This window comes from Protopterus annectens, chromosome 5.part0 (genome assembly GCF_019279795.1).
Source record: "Protopterus annectens isolate FY-2018-M chromosome 5.part0, PAN1.0, whole genome shotgun sequence".
In the NCBI taxonomy this organism is placed as follows: Eukaryota; Metazoa; Chordata; order Ceratodontiformes; family Protopteridae; genus Protopterus; species Protopterus annectens.
The window spans coordinates 204,862,813-204,888,173 of NC_056735.1; positions in this window are offsets into that span (position 1 = coordinate 204,862,813).

Genomic DNA, 25,361 nt, shown 5'->3' on the forward strand with positions numbered 1-25,361 from the left:
TATAATTGAAAAAAAACAGTGAAGACTTGTGTAAAATGCCACTAATCAAAAACAAAGAACAAAAGATGGGCAGAAGCATGTTGGATAAATGAAACTCTTATGATAAAATTTAATAAGAACAGTTAGTTAAAAAAAGGTCTACACCACTGACTTCATCAGAACTAATTACATAAATTAAGAAAACCTTTTATAACCATCCTAATCATAATTAATTAGGCTAAATGAATTGATCACACTTGTTTTTAACAAAGTAAAACAATACAAGATAAATACGCTATAAAAATGATATATCCATCCTCAATCCCTTTTCCCATTTTTGCATATTGGGTCGGGGTGTAACTTCAACAGTAACATTCATACAGTATATGTTAAAATAAAAATTAATCACATATGTCACATAAAATTTATAATTAAAAAGTCAAAGTTTCCTAGTTAGGAAATGACATACTAAAGGAACGAGCAAAAAACACCTCCCTCATTTCAATCATTTTACTAAGTGCCCTCCTGTATTGACCTTTTGCCTCATCTTGACAGTGAGTTCTGTAGAATGTGTTGTCATTTATAGATTCCGCTGTGACCCATGGTGCTTTATCTCCACCTTTTCACTCATTTGCTCCATTGTTTTGACTTGCTTCCTTATGCAATGGGTAAGACCTCTGCATTCTGTTTGTTTTTTCTCCTTCTCCCCCACTTGTTCTGTATTCTGCTGGATTTACTTCCTTGTCATAGTTCCCCATTTACCAGATTGATGATACTGACACTTGTCTTCCTTCAACTACACAAGATTAAGTAGCTTTCAGTCATCACTATTGGTTTTGGTAATTCTTACCTTCCAGTTTTTAGTTATTTATCCCCTTTTTGCATCATTGTTGTAATAAAAGTTTAGTGAACATGTTAAAGTCTTGCTTTGAGTCTCAGGGTGGTAGTATGCATAAAGCTTTCTGCATTCATGATACAATAAGTTACAGAGTGTAATAATCAAATTAATCTCCTTAGTTGAAAAGATGTTCAGAAGATTAACACTGAAGTCTGTAATACAGCTGATCACTGGTAATGTCTTCTAATGTGACACTACAGAAACTGACGATGAGACTTCAGATCTGATGAAGTAGGAGAAACGAAAACGTACTGTGTATTGGGAGGCGTTTATGTGAACTGTTTGTGGCTTGTGGATTAAACTTCTGTTTCCTGTGACAGCTTCAGTTCTATGCTTTATTGTTTTACCTTCTGGGTCATCATACTGTCTAATTTCAAGGTTGTTTATTGTGTTGGTGACCAGGTTACCTTATTTATTTATAATGATATACATATAAGACAGGCATTTCCAAGAAAAAGACATGGTACATGATGAGCACCACAAAGAGAAATGAGAAAAATGTAATATGTATGGCTTTTGTGAAAGGAGACAGAGGGAAACCTCAGAAAAACTGGTGCCAGGCAAAAACATGATAGAAAAGTAATCAGCACTAAAAGTGCAAACATAAAACTGATAGTGATCAGTATGTATACAAGCATAGTATATTATGATACACATCCTCTACCTACTCATGTATTGGCTGTGTACTGCTTGCATCAGACAGAGTCAACCCCAAACTGTATCCATAAGTTTGTTTTGCTCTTTATATTGTTAACTTGTCTCTGTTTGTATGTATTTGTATGTTTTGCTCGGGGCTTTTCCCCTCGGATCTCCACTGAAAATGGATAATTTCTTACCCAGTTGGACTAACCCGGTTAACAAATGTGAAATAAATAAATGAATAAATGGTTGTGTCAGCTACTGCATTTGCAAGGTAAGCCCATAAGCTTCACAGTACTCATAAGGATTATTAAGATATGGCATTGTATGTATGGATCCGGTACAGCATGCAAGTAAATATAGTGGGCTAATTGGATACAAATTACATCCACAAAGGACTACAGATACCCATTCCACTACCTTGTTTCCATGAGTATTCACTAGACCTCATGCATGGAATACACATGCAGTCCTTCTGCAACAGATTACTGGTACATCTGTCAAGGGAGATATTAGACAGTGAGATGACATGACAGACTACTGTGTATCCCAGCAGAACACGTGGTGGTGTTCCACCACCCCCAACACAGCAGTGTTCCCTTGCAACTGCTGTAATGGCATACAAGCATGTCAGGCATTCTAAGGACAGTAACATAGAAATTGATCATACATTCCATATCTTACTTGGCGCAGAAATAAAAATATATTTATTTATGTACTTCATTGTGTGATGAATGGTTCCTCTCCATTAAACAGCTTTTGTGGTTCAAATGGTTAGGGTGATTAGCTTGTGTGGTGGCATTTATGGTTCTACTCCAGACATAATCATTTATTTTGGATGTCAGGCATTATTACCGTTTGTGCTACAGACTGTCAGCATGTGTGTGGTGTAATATTATTAACCTTTGTGACATATTAAGTACGTCACACAAGCGAAGAAAGTCATAGGCAAGTACATTGATGTGCAGCAGTGTAGAAACAGGGACAGATGTAATTTTGTATGACGCACAATTCCTGGATGAAGCACAGGTAGGTGTGTGCTGCAGTCAGTTTATAATTAACAAAAGTCCCACTGGGCATGCTCATACAAGTAGTTAAGCAGAGTGCAATTCTGTTGCTCCCCACTAAGAATGACTTGTCATATATAGATATGTCTACAGATACATACATATATAGGTTCATAGGTTGGTACTAGGCTATCGGACCTAGGGCCTATAAAAGCCTAGCCATAAAAATTCCCTGGCTATTTCTTCCCACACTATGCACTTTCCTGGACCCCTGTCTAACAGGGTGATTGACGTGATCCCCGGGGTGAATTTCCTTTCTCCCATCCAATCATCAAGGTTCCTTTTGAAGAGGGCCAAGGAGATGCTCTGCTTGACATGTATGGGCAGTCTATTCCAGAGTCTGGGGAGTCTCTGGGTCAGGAACCTATCCCTCCAACATGTTTTGTTCATTGCGATGACAAGGTTCAGATCCCTGGAGCATGTGGCTCTGAGGGATTGGGATTTCTTTAAGTGTAGCATGTCCAACAGCTCTGGGTTTAACATGGCCTTGTATGTTAAGCAGAGATCGCCTCGGAGTAGACGATATGTGACAGAGTATAGCTGGAGTTTTTTAAGACGGTCAGAATAGGGCATCTGCTTTAGGCCTGTGATTCTTTTAGTGAGGTATTTCTGCAGCCTTTCCAGTTGTTGTAGATGTCTTCAAAGATACATACCAAATGGGGCGTTGTATTCTATAATGGGTCTAATGAGGGATGAGTACAGTGGGACAATGACCTTCTTTTTTCTTGATGAAAAGCCCTTAGTGATGAGGTGTGCCACATAGAAGGATTTCCTGACTGTTGTGGTGATGTGGTTATTGAAGGTGAGACCACTGTCCACCTGTGTCCCTAAGTCTCTTATCACACTTTTGGTGTTTAGTGTACTGCCACCTATGAGGTAATTCATGGGTACATGTTTTTTTCCCAAAGGGGATAACTATACATTTCTTAGCATTGAGCTTGAGCCCATGGCTCTGGCACCAAGCATCTGTTTCTGTAAGGCCCTTTTGTAGAGTATCTACATCATTTGGGGATTCAATAATGGCTCCCAGTTTGCAGTCATCTGTGAACTTTGTTAGCCAGAGTCCATTAGTTTTGGCCTGTACTTCAGAGAAGTAGATGCCAAACAAGAGAGGTCCCAGGACTGAACCCTGAAGTACTCAACTTGTCACTTGACTGGAGCTGGATTTGGAGTTAGCTACTTTTACAGAGTGGGTTCTGTCAGTAAGCCAGTTGGCAACCCATCGAGTGACGTAGGGATTAATGCCCAGCTTAGTAAGTTTATCTATGATTCCAGAGTGGGGGATGGTGCCAAAGGCCTTGGCGAGGTCCAGATAGGCTGTGTGGACTGCCTTACCCTCATCCACGGCTCTGGAGACTGATTTGATGAAGTCAGTCAGGTTCAGGAGACAAGATCGGCCCTTCACAAACCCAAACTGGGTGGGGTCCAGTGTTTTAAGGTTGTCAATGTCTTTGTTTATAAGTTCCATGGTAATACGTACCATGGCCTTGCAGATCAGGCTCATCAGACTGATGGGGAGGTAGTTCCCAGGATCCAAGGTGGATCCCACCTTGTGGAGTAGGATAACTGTAGCTGTGTACCATTCAGTGGGCACAAAGCCTGAGGTGAGGGTATGATTAAACATGACATTTAGGTGAGGTGTCAGTTCACTTTGGAGATCATGTAGTACACAGCCCGGGATGTCATCTGGTCCCATTGGATGCTGTATTCTTAGCTTTGGAGAGTGCATTTTTTACCTGTGTGGCCGTTATTACCGGAATTTGGCAATCTTCCAGTATTGAGATGGGCCATTTAAAGGGTGGGGGGGGTGAAGTTGGCACTGAATCGATCTGCCAGGATATTGGCAATATCCTTGGGATCAGTATATGTAATGCCATCCTGTTGTAGCTCAGAGCAGATCTGAGCATTGCCATTTAGATTCTTGACATAGTTATAGAATGCCTTGTGGTTGTCTTTGGAATCTTTGGCAATTTTATTTTTGTAACTAGCTTTGGAGGATTTTATGAGGGATCTCAGCTTCTTACTGAGGCTGGTAAGGGAGTTTTTTGCATCCTGGGATTTTCCTCTTTTCTGCAACAGTTTCTTCCTTTTGTTGTAAAGTTTGTTTATGGCAGGGGACCACCAGATTGGCTTCCTTTTTTGGAGGAGAGCATCTTGGTTCTATTTGGGATGGCACGATTCATGCATGAGTGGATGTGCTCGTACAGTGCCTTAGTGTAGGACTCAGCAGTCGAACTTTCAGTTCCCATCTGCATGTGAGTCATGAAGTTTGTAACTTCTGTCTTGAGTAGCATGAAGTTGGCTTTGGAGAAGTTTTTTATGGAGGTTTCCTTACTGGGGGGTGGTGGTGGGATGTGGATGTTAAGGGTGATTACCTTATGGTCTGACCTGACCAACAAGGGGGTGACCATAGGTGTGGAGCATCGATTTACCATGTTGGTAAAGACCAGGTCTAGGATATTGGAGCCCCTGGTGGGACTAAGGATTAGATGATCCAGGGCATTGGCATTTATGAATTCCAAGAACCGTTGGGCAAAGGTGTTGGTACACGAGTAGTTTTCCCAGTTAATGGCAGGGTAGTTGAAATCACCCAGTATTAGGGTGTTTGGTTGTATATTAATATTTTCCAGTATGTTTAGAAAGGTGTAGTGATAATCTTGGGGCATAGTGAGGGATCTGTAGCAATCTACAGTTTGGATTGCAGTCTTACCTAGTGTTAGTTGCACCTGGAGAATTTCAGACACATTGTGTTTGGCAACTAACCTAGTGGTGTGAATGTCCTTGGTGAATATGGACACTCCTCCACCTTTAGTGTTTCGATCCTGGTTTGGTGGCCGAAAAGTGTGGTAAGAGTTGTAGCCTGGTATTGCATGGGTGCTTATATTGTGGTATCATTCCAGGCGAAGGCAGGATGCTACTCAGGACTAGGGTCATACCTGCTTGGCCCACATGATCTGAGAGCTCTTCCGTGTCTCTTTTCATGTAGTCCAGGGAGGTACATCTCAAGTCATTCACTCCAACATGGACAATGACAGAGTCATATCTGTACTTGTTTTGGAGTGACTTGAGTGCATGAGTTATGTGGTGGATCCTGGCACCCGACAGGCAGCTCATTGTAATTTTCTCCTTGTTCAGCCTGGTGAGTGGGACATCAGTGTGCCTGACTATAGAGTCATCTATGACTAAAGTGTTAGGTATGTTGTCTTGCCTTAGGGCTGTTGCTGGGTGGCACACTGGTGTTGTGAGCTATGTGACACTTTGGTTGTGATTGATCTTTGTTTGCGTTTCAACTTCAGAGGTCCTTTTTGCTTGGGCAGGTTACAGTTAAGGGCCTCTGCATATGTGGATTTAGTGTTGCTATGTGTGGGTGTTGGTGGTGTGAGTTTAGAAGGGCCTTGTGTTGCTTGAGGTGTAGTGTGGGTGTTAACCTTCTCCTCTTGACTGTGTATATATGTATCTGAGATATGTATACATATCTGTCAGTATCACACTCTCTCTACACACACACACATATATATATATATATATATATATATATATATATATATATATAAATCTACATATACACATATATATTTCTACAGACATACTTCTCTGTCTCTGCCCATACATCTGCATAACACATATACATATATGATACACACACACACACACACACACACACACACACACACACACACACACACACACACACACACACACACACACACACACACACACCTCTATGTATATTTACATCCCTGTTATCTATAGATATATGTTTATATGTCTGTGTATGTCTGTATAATTCTACATGCCCTGATACTGGTGATTGAAACTGCAGTATGAAACATATATATAATGTTCCTCAAAAGACCAAATATAAGAGATCAGCAGTAGATAATGCACTGCCCTACAGACCCCTGTGCATGCTGCATGTCACAACACATATACCAACAGGTGAACGGGTGGTGTTATGTATCATGTGTACACATGCATTGACAGGTCACATTGTTTTTGCCCACAGGCTTGCCCATCCAAATGCAAACAGCCACATATGGCCAAAATGGCTACTGTAGACACATAGCTGAGATAACAAAACAGTTTTCTGACTGCAAACCTTCTTGATGGAGAGAACAGTTGAGAAGCAATGGCAATCTGCAGCCCACACATACTGCTCAACACAAGCTTAGTTTATGTACTCCACTAGCATTCACCTGCAATCACATAGAAACTACATTTAAGCTGTGGTGTATGCTGTAAATACTGTGGTCTGTAGTGAATAAGACTAGATAGGTAGGGTTCTAATCTCACTCCAGCCCACTTGGTGTGCATGTGTGTGTGTGTGTGTGTGTGTGTGTGTGTGTGTGTGTGTGTGTGTGTGTGTGTGTGTGTGTGCGTGTGTCTCCATGTGTAACAAATGGAAATCCCCCATTGAGTTCCATATGTCAATGGCCCTGTACTTTTATGGCCTTGCAGGTGCTGCTGGCCTCCAAGCCTCTGTTGTCCACAAGGTCTGCAGATGTCATGTAGCTTTACCGTATCAGCTGCCACTGTAATGTCAGACATAAGCCATGGCATGTGTAGTAAATACTGTGGTCTGGAGTGTGTAAGACTAGATAGGTAGTGGTTCTAATCTCACTCCAGCCCACTTGGTGTGTGTGTGTGTGTGTGTGTGTGTGTGTGTGTGTGTGTGTGTGTGTGTGTGTGTGTGTGTGTGTGTGTGTGTATCACCATACAAAATAAATATGATTGCCACACTGACTTAGAAAGAGGTGGGGCTTTGCAGTATTTTGGTTGTCGTAGGTGATCTGCACCTCCAAAGTACTAACCAGAACAAGGCCTGCTGATGTCATCTGCCATAACATTGCCTAAAGATATGTTAATAGTACACTTGGGTTTGGCATGTACATTAAGTACTGTGATCTACAGTGTGTACCATTAAATTCATAGGGGTTCTAATCTAATTACAGCCATCTTGACTGTGTAGTGTTCTGTACATATGAATTGATAGTAGTACTATTCTCACTGTAGCCAGGTGTGTGTGTGTGTGTGTGTGTGTGTGTGTGTGTGTGTGTGTGTGTGTGTGTGTGTGTGTGTGTGTGTGTGTGTGTGTGTGTGTGTGTGTGCAGATATTAGAGCATTTTATGTCAGGGTATGGAAATCATAGGATCATTGTACATTAGTAGCCACCTAATGGGCCTAGGCCACATAAAATCCTAGTCATGTTCTTAACCTTATTTAGACAATCAGCACATATTGCCCCTGTCCACAAAGGACACATGCAGAAGCCCCATAGTGACAAGACAGTCATCCAGACAATCATACAGATGGCATCAGAGGATTGGCAATGAGGTGCAATGTTAGCCATTAGGTGGGGGGTGTTTCAATGGTTTGTGAAAGTGTGGTACACAGATGACCCCTACCAGCATGCATTATTAACATCACATACCAGGTAATGTCCTTACAGTGGGTAATACATGTACCATCCCACTTACAGATATGAAGCATTTGCAACAGACCAGGGTCATACATTACCCTGTATGCAAGGCAGAGATCACTTCTGAGTGGCCTATATGACACAGGCTACAGTGACAGTTATTGCACATTATTACCATAGGACAGATACTGGGTACTTGAAGTTCCCATGTGAGGAAACTTTGTATTGTGTTGCCACTGGTGCTTACAAAGGTACATGAGAAAATGTCCATTGCAGTGAACTAATGTCATGCTGAGGGGAGACTACACGGAGGTTATAACTACATCATTACTGGGTGACAGTGCCATCAGTAATAACTTGAGCATGATATGCTACCCGTCTTAGCCCTGTAGAAACATGGTGATCTATGTTAAAGTAGGTGTAAACCTGTGTGGCCAGTACTGTGCACTCAGGTCTTTAACCCCTGTGTCTATACATCAGGTGTTGCTAATGATGGCTACTTACCGGGAACATCGCTGTTACTGATGGAAATTATACTACATACACACTTGCATAGGGTTACAGCCATGAGTATGTGAACAAGCATATACTCATGAAGATTCTCTTCTAGAAGAGTGACATAACTGGGAGATTGTACGACCGCTCCTAGTTTGCTGTGCCATGAGGTGCTTCTTGCCCTCTTGTCAGCTACAGCTGAGTCTATGCAGTTGTACAGGTATTTTCATAAAGCATTGCTGTAGAGGCAGGCATATTTGCCTATCCCATCTGAGGTTGGTGGTGAAGTCACGCCAGTTATACTATTCCATAAGAGGCTATCCTTTGCTTTGTTGAAGTTTACACCTCTGTTTGGTGAAGGGGCATTCAGGTGTGAGTCTTACATGCAACAACATCAAGTTGTGGTCAGGTCTTACCATGGAGGACCTCACAGTGCAGGTGCTACAGTCATCACCCATATTGGTAAGTACCTGATGCAGTACGTTGGCTCCCCTTGTGGGGATATCATTCCACTGGTTTAGGGCATTGCATTTAAAGACATGGAATAACCTTTACCCAAATAAGTTTGAACATGAGTAATTAATACAGTTGATGTTTAGTGAAAGCCACCCCACACCTTGGTGTTGTGATGTAGCTTGATGGACACAGGTAGATTCAAGTATGCACAGCAGGTGTTATGAGTCATGGAGTTGACCTGTAGCTGGCAATGGCTTCATTAGGTAGCTTACCGGAACTGAATAGCACCTGCATTGTCTCCAGGGAATCACACTGTTTAGCCGATCTGGATGCGTATCTATCTGTAATAACTATGGATACACCACCTGCATTAACTGGCACATTTTCACTGTGGGTTCTCAACATGTGGAAGGACATTTAGCCTGGAATGTTTGTAGTTTTGTTCACAGCCCTGAAGCAGGTGTATGTGACTGTGCAAAAGTCTGCATCTTCTAAGGTGGGAACACCATCCAGTGAATGGAGTTTAGTGCTGGCATTCCTAATGTGTATCATCATAATCATGATGTTGTTTGAGGATGGCTTTTCATGTATGGGACATTTCTTCATGAAATACCACCTATAAGATGCACTATGGTGATGTCAGCAGTGTTGTCCACCACATAAACTGCCAATGGTGACAGATGAACACCATCTGTGGCAAAGCATAGAGGTCTGTTGAGCAAGTTATCACAGGCAGACATTTACTGGGTCCCCTTAAAATGACACCACATGATAAGCCATTTATTGATCTCAATCATTTTCTTTGCATATTGAACCATCAACCTAGGTGAAGGTATAATGCAGCTGAAGGGTAGGAGCATACTCATTGGAAACAGAATCTGTAAGCTCAGTCATGTATCTGCATGCACTTTATTGTGGTAAGTCTCAAGTTGTACACATCAACAGGAATTATGATGCTTTCATAACATCACTGGATGTTGACAGACCTGCATGCATGCGTGTGTTATGGTATATCTTGGCACCTCACAGAGAGCTAATTGTGAGCTTTTTTATGTGTAGCCTGGTGACAGGGACATCAGAGTGTCATATGATGTAATCATCTATGAGTAATAGGGTTGAGTTTATCTTTTGCCTCATATGTTTGACTGGTGAGACAGTGGTGCATGTGCTATTATGTATACTGTGTTCTGCAGAGGTATAGTTATGTGTACTGACATTGCAAGTGGGTTTCTGAGGTGTATGTCCTTTGTGTATGTGCCTGGTAAGCTCCACACATGCAGTTGTGTGTGATGTGGGTGTGGGTGGAATACGTGGTGAGGTGTACATGTTGTGAAAGTGGTCATTGTCACATGTAATGGCTGGTGTGTGAGGCGGCATGGAATCAAGGTTATATAGTCACATCTGTCACACATTTTGTTTGTATGCGTAGCAGTATAGGGCCTGGGACACTGGCCACATCTCCACAGTGGTCACTGATACTGCCATTAGCAATAGATTCTTGCTTGTGTATACATCACAGCAGACCTTTGTTAGGCAGTGGCCTGACAGATGCTGCAGTGTAACATGATATCACCAATATGCAATTTACCTAAGGTAAAAGAGCACCTGACAGTGTGACATGACATGGTTGAGTAGGTACAATGCTCTGCCAGACATGTGGCCTTTGCATCAACCATACTCCCATGATTAGGCATGATCACAATAGCATACCTACAAATGTGACAATGTATAACTCCAGCAAAGAAAGGGTCATGCTGCTACACCCTTGGGGTTGACAGCTTCAAAGATACTGTTTGTAGGCATTCATTGCAGTGAAGATGTGGATGTCTGTGCATGCACAGAGAACTTGATCAACTTTGTGGTCTTTACTCTGGCCTTGCTAGAGTACACTGCCTGTCAAGCAACCACACAGCACACTGGATATTATGTGACATGATGTGGGAACACAGACCTGTTCTTGTTACAGAAATGTACAGTATGACATACGTATGTAGGACATGCATGGGTACACACACTTTGTTAAAATGTGGCCACTCCTCTGCAGTAGGCCTCAGATCCATGGCATGCAGACATGCACCATGAAGCTGCTGAAGGTCAGGTTGCATGAATTGCTGTGAAACTGTGACCTAACAGGGATCACCGCCACTGTGGTGCTTGCTTGAGCAGCCTTGCACATGTATGTCACCGGACATTGTACATCATATTGTGACACTGCAGCTGTGCTCTGACTCACCATCCACTCATTACCCTACTGATATTCTACAAACCCTGGAATAGTAGGCATAATACATGCCACACTGTAATGAGTGCTCTGATGGCTACTCAAGGCATCTACCTGGAAAAGGGTATGTCAAGCCTACAGAGCCTTTCATGATGTGGGACAACTATGTGGATGAACAAACAGGCTGTGGCCTGCTCTTCATGTGGATCTTAGTATTAATGTTTTGCTTTTGGTGAGAGACAAAGTGTAGGAGCATGGTATCCCAGGAGAGAGTGGTTGTGCTGAGACCAGCAGTTGGCAGTTGTAGTAGCCAGGCACCAGCAATTCAGGGGACTCCCTTCTTGTCAGCATTCCTCACAAGATGATTGTGTTGTCACAGTACACACTGCCTGGGTGGTGTGCAACTGCAGGATAACCATATAAACACATTCCATCCTTACCTTTTCCAGGCTGTACGTATGATCCCCCCCCCCCTGCTGCTTGCCTATGGTCTGCACAGACACAGACATGTTAGCTGACTACCTTCTTGGAAACCATGATGGAATTAAAGTCAAGATGTAGTTGTACACAGGGCATGTAGCATGCAGTGACAAGCGGTGTCCCCAGATCTCTCAGTAGTGTCACATTTACAGCCATTTTAGCTAGTTTCACTGTGTGAAAGTTATTAACTGGAAATTTTTTTCTATTTGTTAAGCATCCGTTTGTTTGTTCTGATTTCCTGCCAAGGAGTGTATCATATAACTGATCTGTTTTCAGTTAAAAGCATTCTCTACAGTCTCCTTGCACCTTTATCTGTTTAAAACTTTAATTTAGTGTCTCACTGCTGTTTTTCTGCTGTGATAAAGATTTTTGTAGTGTTTTCAGCCTAAAATAGTGTAGCTAGTAGCTGTAGCACAGTTTCTCACCCTCCCTCCTTATTGGTGTATTGTTCTTATACTTGGTAGCTTGACAGTTGCCCACCCCTAGTGTATTTGGGCCCTGCCTTTGAGAAGAATTCTGTTTATTCACACTGAACTGAATGGAGGAGGGGCACTGACCAGAACTAAGATCTGTGATATATAACAATAAGTATCCTGGTTTTTGGTTTATTTTTACTAGTTATTGCTTATTCTAACCATTTATAGCACTTTTGTATTGTCTGCTGTCTACTATTTTAACTGTATTTTAAGGCTATAAACTAATCTGAACTATTGTACTGAAATTGTCTGCTTTACAGGGCCTGTTAAATCACTTTTGTTACTGTCACAATGTTTGTAAAGCTTTTTTATCTAGTTTTACTGTGTGAATGGTATTAACTGGAAATGTTCTCTATTTGTTAAGCATCTGTTTGTTTATTCTGATTTTCTGCCAAGGAGTGTATCATATAACTGATTTGTTTGCAGTTAAAAGCATTCTCTAGAATCTCCGTGCTCCTTTATCTGTTTAAAACTTTCATTTAGTGTCTCACTGTTGCTGTTTTTCTGCTGTGATAAACATTTCTGTAGTGTTTTCTGCCTAAAATAGTGTAGCTAGTAGCTGTAGCACAGTTTCTCACCCTCCCTCCTTATTGGTGTCTTGTTCTTATACTTGGTAGCTTGACAGTTGCCCACCCCTAGTGTAAATTTGATCTGAGACACTCCTCCCAGTCCAATGTCATTAGCTTGACAGTTGCCCACCCCAGTGTAAATTTGATCTGAGACACTCCTCCAAGTCCAGTGTCATTAGCTCATTCTACCTAATACAAAGAGTACATTTGGGAAGGCCAAACCCCTTAGTTTCTTAACCTTGAATTATCTCCTTTCTCACATTCCACTTTACTAAAAAAAACTGTATTCAGCTGCTCATACAGTATTTTTGTTTCTTTCTTTTACTCTATCACTCTTTCACTTCATCTTGGTTTTTCCTACTACTTTTTGTCTAAAGTGATGAATTGCATCTATTCTGCTGCATTTATTACTGCTTGTTTTTAGCCTGTTTAAGTTTTAAGTGTAATTCTAAGCCTCTTAGTTTTGGTTTAAGCACTTTGGCTTTAGGTCTACCCCTTAGCTCACCCTGGCATCTCTCCCTCAGATTCTGACAAATATGGATGGAAAGTTTCCTACGGTTTCTTCTGCCAGCCTGGTTGATATGGGCATCCTGAGACAGTGTAGCAACTGCCTCATGTACATGGACAACCATCTACTACTACCACCCAGGAACACAATTTGTGAGAGATGCAATTACATAAAGAAGCTAAAGTCTATGCTCTCTCCCTCACAAGTCAGTATATCTGGCACTGAGAAGGTTGTTAACAGAATCACTACACCTCAAACACCACCCACAGCTACATAACACACACCCACCTATGCATCAGTTCTCAACAAAAACAGCCCCAAACAAAGGAGATCTCAGAGGCAAAAACAGAGGAAAACTCCATAACCCTCCACACCACATACCATGCATAGTCCACACACCAATGTCTCGCAACCACTAAGGCCTAACCACAAACCCAACATATTAGTCATAGGAGACTCCATTGTAAGACACACAGATGTGCCTCTCACCAGGCTGTATAAGGAGAAAGTCACAGTTAGCTGTTTGTCAGGTACCAGAATCCACCATATCACACATGCACTCAAGTCTCTCAGCAACAGGTACTGTTATGATTCATAGTCCATGTTGGTATGAATGACTTGAGACATACCTCCCTGAACTATATGAAGAGAGTCATGATTGAGCTCACTGAATATGTGTCCCAGGCAGGTATGTCCCTAGCCTTAAGCAGCATTCTACCATCACCCAGAATGATGCCTCAATACAAACAGAAAATGACTGACTTTAACAATTGGTTTAGTTTCTGGTGTCATTCCAGGGGGATCCAGTGCCTGACAGCCTTGGAAGATATGAGCAACAGACTATGATGCTTTGCTAGAGATTGCCTGCATCTGTCTCACTTGGGCTTCAGTCTTCTGGCAAAGGCCCTTGCATCTCCCATAGTGTCTTTTTTAGGAAAAGTCATAAGGTCGATACTACCAACATACAAATTTCAACAAAATGCAAATTAAAGGTCATGCTGCTAAATGCTAGGAGTCTAAACGTGAAACTGCAGTCATTGCAAGCATTCTTAACCCTGGAAGATGCTGACATTTGTGCAATTACAAAAATATTGCTCAAAACTCTAGAGAACACCCCATCCTTACCTGGTTACTCATCATATCATACATTCAGACCCTAAAATGTGTGCAACAAAGCCAAAGAAGGTGGTGCTTCAATATATATTAAAGACACACACACACACACACACACACACACACACACACACACACACACACACCTCCAGGCTGGTCAAACAGCATGACACACAGAAGACACTCCAGGTGCAGTTAACCATTGACAAGACCCCTATTCAAATCATAGCTAGCTACAGGCCCCCAAATTTGACTCAAGATGTCCACTCCACCTATCTGGACCTCTTCAAATCTATCAAGATTCAACCCTTTACCCTGATTCTGGGTGACTTTAATTACCCAACCATAGACTGGAAAAACCACTCATGCCAGAATACAAATGCCCAGAGATTCCTCAATTTTATCAATGCAAGTGCCTTGAAACAGCTAAACAATACCCCACAAGAAGTGATAATATCTTGGACTTGGTATTAACCAACATGAGTAACCACTGCAGCACCCCTATGGTGTCATCCTCCCTGGTAAGATCTGACCATAAAGTGGTCACTTTCAAAGTCACCATCTCCCCTGCCCCCCTCCCCCAGCTATGGTCAAACAAAAAAAACTTCTCCAAAGCTGATTACAACTTCCTGATGGATGGTATAAACAGCTTCACAGCCCCCTCTCCCACTGTAGAAACTGGCACCAATGTCCAAATCTACACCAAAGTACTATATGAGCATTTATATAGATGCATGGAGTCAGGAATACCTGACAGGACAAAATCATCCTCCGCAAGGAAGAGTAAACCTGTCTAGTGGACATCTGTAATAAGTAAACTATATAACAAAAGGAAAAAAACTGCTGTCCTGGACCAAGAAGAAGCAGGTGCCTAATTGGAAGCAATTTCACCTTAGCCTGAACAAGCAAATAAAAGCACTAGTGAAATCCTCTAAAGCCAACTTCGAGTCAAAATTGGCCACAACTGCTAGAGACAGTCATAATGCCTTCTTCACATATGTCTGCAATTTCAAAGAAAGCACCCAGAGCTGTTCAGAACTGGTGGTCAAGGATACCACATAACACAAATGCTGTAGGTTTAGCAAATCTACTGGCTGACAGATTCAGTGAAAACTTCTCCCCTCTGTCCCCTCCATCAGTAAATCAGGACATCCCCAGTACCTCCCCCTCATCCCTTATCTCTAGGGAATAGGTCATCACTGCCCTCGCAAAGGTAAAAAATACAGCCTCCATGGGACCCGACAACATCCCAGGCTGGATCCTACATGAATTCAAGTATGAACTTGCAGCACCATTAGGCACCCTATTCAACCAAAGCCTGAGTACCGGTTTTGTCCCAGCCAAGTGGAAGACAGCCACTGTCATCCCTTTACACAAAGGTGGAGCATCCACTGATCCAGGAAATTACAGACCCATCAGCCTAACTAGCCTGATCTGCAAGGCCATGGAATGGATTATCATGGACCTCATTAACAGGAACACTGGCAACCTCCAAACACTCAACCCCACACAGTTTGGCTTTGTCAAGGGGAGGTCATGTCTGTTAAATTGGTCAACTTCTTTGAGACAGTCATGAAAGCCATGGATGAGAAGAAGACCATGTGCACCACCTACCTTGACCTGGCCAAAGCCTTCGATGCTATTTCCCACTCAGGAATAGTAGATAAGCTCTCTCAACTAGGCGTCAATCCATATGTTACTAGATGGGTAGCAAAGTGGCTCACTGATAGAACCCACGTAATCAAAATAGGGGAACCTACCTCAAGCAGTAGACCCTTAATGAGCATCATAACCCAGGGATCGGTCTTGGGGCCTCTGTTATTTGGGATATACTTCTGAGGTGCAGGCCCAAACCAGAGGGCTATGGTTAATCAAGACTGTAGATGACTGCAGTCATCAATTCCCCAAGTGATATGGACATCCTCCAAGAGGGTCTCACACAAACAAATGACTGGTGCCAGAAACATGGCCTCTAGCTGAATGCCAAAAAATGCATCATAATTCCCTTTGGAGAGAGTGATGTCTCCACATATTATCACATTAATAACAATGTCCTAAGTACACAATCAGTAGTGAGGGATTTGGGCACCCATGTTGATAGCAACCTGACTTTTGACCACCATGTTACTTCCGTTGTACAGAAAGCTTTCTACATGGCCCACCTCATAAGTAAGGGTATCTCATCCGTGGACAAAGATGTCATAACATCCCTGTATTCTTCCCTTATGAGGCCAATTATTAAGTACAATGCCCACTTCGGCAGGTACCTTGCAAAGCACATGCAGCAGCTGGAGAGACCACAGAGGTTCCTCACCAGGAGAATCCAGGGCTTCAAACACCTGCCCTACACAGATAGGCTAAACGTCCTGTCCCTCTACTCAATTTTATACAGACTTCTCAGAGCTGACCTCTGTCTGGCATACAAAGTAATCTCAGACACAGGCTTGATGGGACTGCTGCACATCCGCAAGTCAGGATTCACTCGAGCAACCCATGCATGCAACCTCAACCTGGTCTGTGATATCAATAGGACTTGTTGGTGGGACAGATTTGTGTCCCAGAGACTTTGCCATCTGTGGAATACACTCCCTTTCTACATCACGAAGAGTACCTCATTATCCCTTTTTAAGTGCAACCTGGTTAACTGGATTGAAAACAGAAAATACACCCCTGGGATTCCACCTGTGTCCCTGTTGGACAGGGGCTATGGGTGCTGACTTGTCTAAACATGGGCTAAACTCTTGGCTAGGCTTATAAGGGCCTCCAGGCAAGTAGCCTAGTAACCTCCTATGATCCTATGAAAGGACTTATCATGGAAATGATCAGTAATAATGTAGTACACCTGCAGGCACTGGCCCAAACCCATTTTGTTTTTTTCATGGTCAGACCATGCCTACCCTAAGAATTGGACCTAATTGATTGTTACACTATGCGATGGTTGAGGGGTAAATGCCTCACCTCATCTACCATGACTGAGAAGGCATTTGACAAGATTAGGCCATCAGGCATAGTGAACACACTGTAGAGGTTATTTATAAACTTTTATGTTAGCCTTTGGATAGCCAAGTGTCTGACTGTCATTATCTGGGAAGATAGGATTGTGTAGGCCAGTGCTACGGTGATGCCAGTCACCAGTAGACTACACACACACATCATTCCTGGGACTATCACTCCTAGACATTCCCTTCTCTGCAGTCAAGGCCACTGTCATTGACCTCAGACTGACTACATTTGCAGATGATTGCAAATAAGAAACTGTCAGTGTTTTTCACATAGAACCAACAGTTACCCAGGATGGGCTGACACACACAGTCAGTTGTTGTCAGAGCCACTGACAAATAATACATGCCAAGAAATGCACAATACTATCCTTTTGTCAGTCATCCACCCCCTTGGAAAATATCGTATTGTCTGCACACCTCCAACAGTTGACCCATTAATCAGGGACTTATGGACACAGAGAGTGATCTAGTATATGACTTTCACTGGTCAGTAAGATGTGGGGCTTCATGCACTATTGCACAACTTACAGAGAAAGGTGTGGCGTGTAAACTGAAGAAAGTCATTGTTACACTGTATGTGGCACTCATCACATCTATCATTGAGTGCAATGCCACCTTTGGTATGTAAGCACACAGGCATAAGCGATCACCTTCTCACATATGTAATTAAGCACAAAGCCATTAATTCCCAACAACCCTTACTCAGAAAGGTTAGAAACAATAAAAAATTTGACCCTGCCAAATTCCAACAAGAACTAAACTCATGTAATTGGTCTATTCTAAAAACCTCCCCTTAGAGAAAACAGTAGCATACTTTAACAACAAATTCATTGAGATCCTTGATTTGCATGCACCTGTTCGTTCAAAGAGAATAAAGGCAAAAACTGCGCCATGGCTTTCTAAAGAGTCTAAACTCAAAATTACCCTTAGAAACAAAGTATGAGCTTTATGGTGTTCTTCTAAAGACCCCCAAGATAACATTAAATACAGGCAATCCAGGAACGAAACTAAAAAATCCATTTTATAAGACAAAAAACAATACTACTGTAATTTACAGACAGTAAATCAAAATAACCCTCAGAAGTTTTGGGCAGGTTTAAATAATCTACTACATCCTGGACAAACTTCGAACCCAATCCCTGCTGCTACTATTGATAAAACTCCTGAAGATGTTTCTGACAGTTTTAACTGATTCTTTACTGACACAATTCAAGCCCTAGCTAGCCAACTACCTCCTAGCTCCCCTGGTCCTGAAAGTACCACCCCTAGAAACCTACTCGTGTTCAGCTTCCAACCAGTCATCGCCACTTCACTTATCCATACCTTGATCAAAAAATTAAAACCCACTACACTTTCTGCTGATCAACTCCCTGCCGAGTACCTGCAAAAATCAGCTGATGCTATTGCTTACCCCGTCTCAATACTAATCAATCGAACCATAATAGAAGCTAAAATTCCCACCATCTAGAAAATATCCTATGTAATCCCACTTCACAAAGGAGGCAGCTCTACTGAATTCTCCAATTATAGGCCAATAGCTATACTCTCTCCATTTGCAAAGATTATGGAAAAATGTATTCATAGACAACTCATGCACACCTAATCCAGAATCACCTTATGGCAGACACTCAGCATAGCTTCCATCCTCATCACAGGACTACTTCAGCCCTCCTAGCCTTTACCAACACCATAAACCATAATCACAACAATAATTATATATCCTCAGCCCTCTTCTTGGATCTTTCCAAGGCATTCAATATGGTTGATCACCAACTTTTAATCCACACCCTGCAAACATTCTGTCTAGATACTAGAGCCCTTCAATGGTTTCAATCCTACCTGAATGGTCAACAGCAGGCTGTCCTCTGGCAGAACAAACTCTCTAACCTTCTACCTAACACCCTTGGGGTACCACAAGGCTCTATACTAGGGCCCTTGCTGTTCTTCATCTTCATTAACGACCTTTATACTCTCATCCCAAAAGTCAGCTGTATCCAATATGCTGATGACTCTACTCTGATTTGCACGGCCACATCTCCAATAGAGTTATGGTCAGCTACCTAGACCACCTTTAATAGAATAGAAAACTGGCTTACTGAACGTCGTCTGATCCTAAATCCCAAAAAAACTAAAATGCTGTTATTTTCACCAACACATAGGACTACCGCTTTCACCTTTACCATACATTCAAATGATGGCACAATAATCTCCCCTGACCCCTCTACAAAACTATTAGGTGTCATCATAGATAATAATCTAAAATTCGACCTACATGTTAACCAAACTATCAAAACCATCAATAAAAAACTAGGGTCACTTTACAGAATAAAAGCCTTCCTAACCCCTCCAGCTAAAATTGCCATAGCTCGCTCTCACCTTCTTTCAACCCTTCTGTATGCATCCCCTCTACTTTCGAATTTAAACAAGACTGTCCTTAACAAACTCTCAATTTGCTACAACCACATTGCCAGGTTTGCCACTGGGCTGCCTTTTAGGACACATCATTGCATAAATCTAAATCAGCTTGGGTGGCTTGAACTACCCAGCCTAATCCAGTACTACCAAACTGATTATGGCCTATAAAATCCTCTACAATACGGACAATACTCCAGCACTTAAAAATATTATCACCCCCTATAACAATCCTAGACCACTTCAATCTTCTAACAAACTACTAATTCAGATTAGCAAAATTAATAACATAGTTGGTGACTCTCTCTTTGCAAAGTCTGTAAGCAGACCCTGGAACTCCCTTCCAGCTGATATTACCTTACTTTCTACCTTAGGTCAATTTAAAACTAGACTCAAACAAAATTTGGCACTTAACTGGCTATGTCAATGTATCAAGCCTGGTTAACTCTCTCTAGAATGTGTAAAAATCTGTTAACCAGTTTACTGTGTAATTTAATTTAATCCTGATTTACGCTCGGGATTAACTCTAACCTGTGGAACTTGTTTAACTTGCTTACTTATGTAATCACTGTAAATAGTCTGTTTGTAATATGTAATGCTGGTATTATGTAATTCTGTAGCTGCTTACCCTTGGAGCTTTTCTTCCCGGGCCTCCACTGAAAATGGACATGCATCCAGTCGGACTATCCCGGTCAACAAATGTAAAATAAAATAAAAATAAAAATAAATATCTCACATTTGTGACAGCCAGAAAGGACCCACAGTAACCCAATACAAAGTGTGCATAACATGTCCAATGCAGACCATGTCAAGGCTGTAACTGTGTATTCTCTCTCCTACATGCTTTGGAGGAGAGGTGTATGTCTGCCATACAGGGAGGTGACATATCCCACTGTGTACCACCTGCACATCCAGGAAAGGACTAGCATGAGATGTACCTGTTCTACACAGCTGCACCTTGACTGTGGTATAAATAGAACATGCTGCAGAGACAGGTATGTAGCCCTGACACTAAAACTACATGTAATGGGTCTATACTATAATCTCAAAGGTTTAGAACTTTGAATCACTAAAGATCAAACTTTAGCGATTGAAGTCTTAAACCATCGCAACCAAAAAAAAAAAAAAAACAAATTAAAAAAAAACTAAATAGTGTGTAGGTAGGGGTGCAAGCCCCCCTTCATCCCCCACACCCCCTACTTAAATATACCAACTCTGAGAACGCACTACATTGAAGTAAATGGAAATCTTCCCCTACGGAGATTTTCCGTTTAAATGTTTGATGTAGTGTATTTTCGGTATTCTCGTGTCGACAATATCGTATTCGATATTGTCAGACTTCAAGATTATAATATAGACCCCATGTAACAGCCTCTCCATCCATGTGAAGCACACTCCTGCTGTGACACACATCATGTGCAAGTTACACAATGGGATGCAGAACAAGGCAATCATAATTGGTGTAGGACAAATATCTGTTATAAACACAGGGGAATTATAGATGGTAAATCTCCTATGCCACAGCTTGTAGATGTGTCAGCTCCCAGACTCTGCTTACACTTATTAAGGGTACCAAACCATGTCAAAGATTACTGATTCATGAGTAGGCTGCATGAAGCCATTGTCCCTGTTAGCTTGTGATGCACATATGAGCCTATGGTGCCATGCACCTATACTGCTTCAAGTTTGTGAAGACATTTTTCTTCTGTGCTGACATTTCTTCCTGTGCTGTGATGTATACAGGTTTATTGTAGCAGTGAACCCATAGGTGTGTCCCAAGCACTTCTGCACCTGAAACATAATTCTATGAGACACCATTCATTGTGTAAATATAAAGCCATCACAACATCATCCAACTTAATGTACACAACATAATGTGGTTTATTCATTACAACTGGCAGCAGACAATATCTGTCAGTGACCAGTACAAGTGGCATGTGAAAGGCAACAGTGGATTAAAGATATACATAGCAATTTAGGTAGTCACCCTGTGCATCAGACACATACCTTCAATTCCCTGCATCGATGACAAGGAATACAGGGATGTGGCACAGGTATCATCACCTGCATAGGGTATTGTGTGGTGGTGCAGGAGGCCTAGGCTGACCCAATAGGTTTACAAGCCTAATCATACAAAATCTGTTTCAAAGAGTCAAATGCATTTTATGTCTCACATAAGGGTGATATTATATTTATCAATAGTTTAACACTTACCACTTCTAAAATCATCTAGTAATTTCATAAAATGTACATTATTTAACCAGGAGTGGTAGCTTGTTAAATAGTCTAGGTACAAAATATGTCACAGACTGGTCCCTATTTTTCTACTGCTCATATTTAATTTTAGTACAAAGTCACCTGATCTATTATTAGCTTCATAGACAGCACATTCTAGACAGACTGCCTCAAAAAGAATTGAGGCAGATGATGTCTTGAAGTTCAGGCAACTATACACTTCAGGAACTAAAAAGCATCACTAAGTGCAATGAGAACTGCCTTAACCCATGTATTTTAATTTTTTTTAGCTACACAATGTTATTTTCAATTAACTTTAGATGTTTCTGCAAATCAACAAAATGTATAATTACAAAACCATAAAAGGCTGCATTCTAACCTGTAACTAGACAACTTTGTGTCATATGTAGTGGCATGATTGTTTTACTAAAGAAACTTAATAAAATCTGGCTACATGGCCTAAGAGGGATAAAACCCTTACTGCACCCCAGACAACCCATGTTTAACTAGCTGCTCAAGCACTGAAGGGGCAGGATGCGGGAGGATAAGAATGAACATCTAAAGCTGCCCATCCTGGCAGAGGGCCAGATGAGCTCTACACTGCAAGTACTATATTACATAGCTAGGACCTCTCATGCACCTTCCAAATGTACCAATTGTGGAGCCTCCAAGGTTGTGCAAGATTGTATGGAGTTAGGGCAGTCGGGTTAACCCAAGGTAGCCTATGGTGGATCTAGTAGCCATGTTGAAGGAGTAGAAGAGCTGGTGTCAGCTGATGGTCAGATGCAAAAAGAAAGAAAAAAACATCCCAATAAATTCTGACCCTTTCAAAAGCTGTGGTAAGATCAAAGTAGTGATGATGATAAATTCATATGGGAGGCATGGAGCCATTCTTACATGGGGAGGAAAAAATAAAGTGCAGCTTAAATAGGATCTGCACCTTATCAGATGGTAAGAAGTTAGGTAAAGTCCTTAACTGGCATCATTATTACTGAAGAAGTTAGTAACAAATGCCTACTTCCCACCATCCCATGTATACCCACTAACTCTCCCCTAGACTTAGTTGAAAAGCTTTCCATTAAAATGTCAATGAACCTCATTTGAACTTGCCTATATTCTCCTCCTTTGACAAACTGGCTAGTATTTTTAGTTTTTCCTTTCTTCTCTTATATTCATTACATCTTCAAGATTATCTTGCTAGTATTTTTCAGTTTTTCCTTTCTTGTCTTATCTTCTCTAAATCTTCAAGATTATCTCTACTAAACATACTGTATGAACAACAATCATGTTACTGCCTACTATACAATTAATTGTAAGTCTAAACCACTATGCTTATGTAAATATCTAATGCAATCAAATATCTTATGTATAGTATGTTAACAGTTGTTCTGGAACTTTTCTCCCCAGGCCTCCACTGACAATGGACAGGTCTGTCCAGTTGGACCTCCCTGGTAAACAAATGTACAATAAAATAAAATAAAATAAATAAAAATGGGGCATGGGAAACATTTGGAAAAGGCTTAGTTGGTAAAAGCCTGTGCTTATGTCACAGCTTTTTTTACATGCTGTCTGTTTTCTTATGTGTTTGCGTTCTTATATACCCATAACAGTGACATTAATTTCCATTCATTTTATCTGGCACTTTTCATTGGAGTCATCTGCTGACTGAAGAGTTAAAATGAATTTTAAACTTGCCATAAGCATGTTCTGTTGAGAAGCTGTTAATAACTGCTGCCTGAGAAAGGAAATAACACTACAATTAATAAAGAAAATCTAAATGTGGTCAGAAACAGTACATTATCAATCCACTCTAATGAATAAATAAATACATATGCAAATCAGCAAGCGATGTTCCAGGAAAATTTCCAAACCGTTACTGTTACTACTTTTTTTATGTAACTGGCCATAATGCAGCTACTTCTTCACAATGTCTGTTTGACTATCGTCTATCCCTCTCCACTACTATCTACATCTCCGTTTTACCTGAAATTCCTCAATACTCCTTTATAATTTGTAACAACCATCATCCTATAATAACTTCACAATCTCATACTCAGTGACTATTTACAGCTGATTTAATTTGAAAATATCTAAACTCTTATAAGCTTAATATTAACTAACATTTTACTGTATTCGTCCTTTAACAGTCATGTTTTTATCAACTGTCATATTATTACTACCACATTACGTCCAATACACTCATCTAACTTCTGTGACTTTCTTTTAAAAAGAGTATACTAATCAATATTTAATCCTTAAGAAACTTCCACAAGGCAAAAGTATAATCTCCTTCATATTGTACAAAATATACTGTGTGTCATGATTGTTTATATTGAATGTCCTCAACAAGTTATCCATTTGTATACTATGCCAGTTTTATTATCATTTATTTTCACTGCATAATGTCATTGTACTCTGCCTATTTCTAGCACTAAGAAATGTTATTTATATTTTATGGTTTCTTATTACTGCAAATCTTATCCTGCTATATAATAATGTTTGTTTAGTACTTTGCTGTAGTAATTTTTTAATTTGTTGCTGGAACGTTTTTCCCCAGGCCTCCACTGAAAATGGGTTATTCTGACCTAGTGGACTTTCTGATCAACAAATGTCAATAAATAAATAAACAAATAAATAAATTACTATTCTATGCATGTTCATTTACTATTCTACATATGTACATTTACTATTTTATGTATGTACATTTACTATTCTATGTATGTACAGTTACTATTCTATGAATGTACATTTTCTATTCCACATATGTACATTTACTATTCTATGTATGCTCATTTACTATTCTACGTATGTACAGTTACTATTCTATGTATGCTCATTTACTGTTCTGTGTATGTACATTTACTATTCTATGTATGTACATTTACTATTCCACATATGTACATTTACTATTCTATGTATGCTCATTTACTATTCTACGTATGTACATTTACTATTCTATGTATGCTCATTTACTATTCTACGTATGTACATTTGCTATTCTATGTATGTACATTTACTATTCCACATATGTACATTTACTATTCTATGTATGTACATTTACTATTCCACATATGTACATTTGCTATTCTATGTATGCTCATTAACTATTCTACGTATGGACATTTACTATTCTATGTATGTACATTTACTATTCCACGTATGTAGAGTTATTATTTTTTAACTGTAATATCATTACTATTCTATGTACTCATGTATATTTGTTATGTAAATCTTTTATAACTGCTTTCTACTCATTCTGTAAAATGCAACATTTCTCCCCGAGCCTCCACTGAACAAGGGACCTGTTCCAAGTCAAACTTTCCCAGTATAAAAAGCAATCAATTAATCAATCAATCAATCAATCAATCAATCAATCAATAAAATAAATACAT